Source organism: Anneissia japonica, unplaced genomic scaffold (genome assembly GCF_011630105.1).
Source record: "Anneissia japonica isolate Jap-2015-1 unplaced genomic scaffold, ASM1163010v1 scaffold520_len173684_cov151, whole genome shotgun sequence".
Lineage (NCBI taxonomy): Eukaryota > Metazoa > Echinodermata > Crinoidea > Comatulida > Comatulidae > Anneissia > Anneissia japonica.
The window spans coordinates 45976-47416 of NW_022728898.1; positions in this window are offsets into that span (position 1 = coordinate 45976).

Genomic DNA, 1441 nt, shown 5'->3' on the forward strand with positions numbered 1-1441 from the left:
TTCCATACAATCGCTACATGCTATCGCCGACAGCTTTCAGTGATACTGATTGGTCGGTCGAATCGAGGAGCCTTCCTGATTGCGTCGAGGACTGCTACGCAGTTCAACGATTGCGCTGAAAACACTGTAGCGACAGTGTAGTGATTTTAAGTAAACCAGTCTTTGCATTGCCAGAAGAGTAAGAATTGCTATGCAGTTTAGAAGATGAGATGATAAAGCTTAATTTTAACTTTGTAACCAGGAATATTATGAACATCTCTCCACACTTCTTTAGTTGATTATTCGGTCGAATGCTTAACTTTCGGTTTATTTAACACAAAGTGAACGCCCATTTTTTGAAATTTGATCGTTTGAACTGTAAGCACCTAGTTATTATATAAGTTATTCCTATGGTAGTAAATGCCAGATTGAATTCCTAAATCTGAATCAAAAATGTTACGAGGAGATTTTATTTTATCGAACTAACCTGCTCATAATGTTTGAAACTTTTGGAATATTCCTACTATGCGTGTTGTGCAGCGTTCACGCACAAGGTAAGTTTATTGTTATTACTATTTAAATTGAAACAAATACTAATTGTTTCTTTCGAATTGTTAATAATGATTTACAATAAAAAAAAAATAAAAAATAGAATTACCTGTATCTTATTTTTTTTTAAATAACATCAACATAGTTGGCCTATTTGAAAATAGTATATAATTTTAGGGGTTTTATGTGAGGGGCGATAACAGAGATATAATAGAGACATACACTTTTCTTAAAAACGTGGGGTTCTTTTTTGGAGACACCTGTGTCCGTCCTCAGCGTTATCTGTACTGAATATAAATAACAAAAACCTGATTTTAATATTATGTACAGTATATATATATGAGACGCATTTGTTCTTCGGATTTAGACTTTCAGAATCGAACAGAAGAACTATCCGGACATCTCCGGAATAGAAATTATCATCGAGGACCTATTGAAAATGCTATTAAAAAAAAAAGCAAAGGACATACCTCGTGCTCAAACACTGACGTACAAACCACGTCAACGATCGACCAGAGTGCGACAACCATAATTTGGGTAGTCAACTTTGTGGTTCATCATGCAAAACATGCTCATTGCTTGATTCTACACAATCATTCAAGAGCAACCAAACAAACCACATATTTCAGATAAGGCAATCAATTAATTGCCCCACCAAAAATGTCATTTATCTCATATATTGTAATATTTGTGGTAAACAATATGTCGGAGAAACAAAAAAAACTCTCCGAGAATGACACAACATAGATCAGCTATCAGAACATCTAAGCCTGATCAACCAGTAGACGAACATTTCAATTTAGCTGGTCATTCAATTTCAAATTTCAGAGTGATTGCAATTGACCATAATGCCAGTTGGAGCGACAAAAATCGCAAAGATAAAGAGAATCACTGGGAACTTTTACTTAAAACA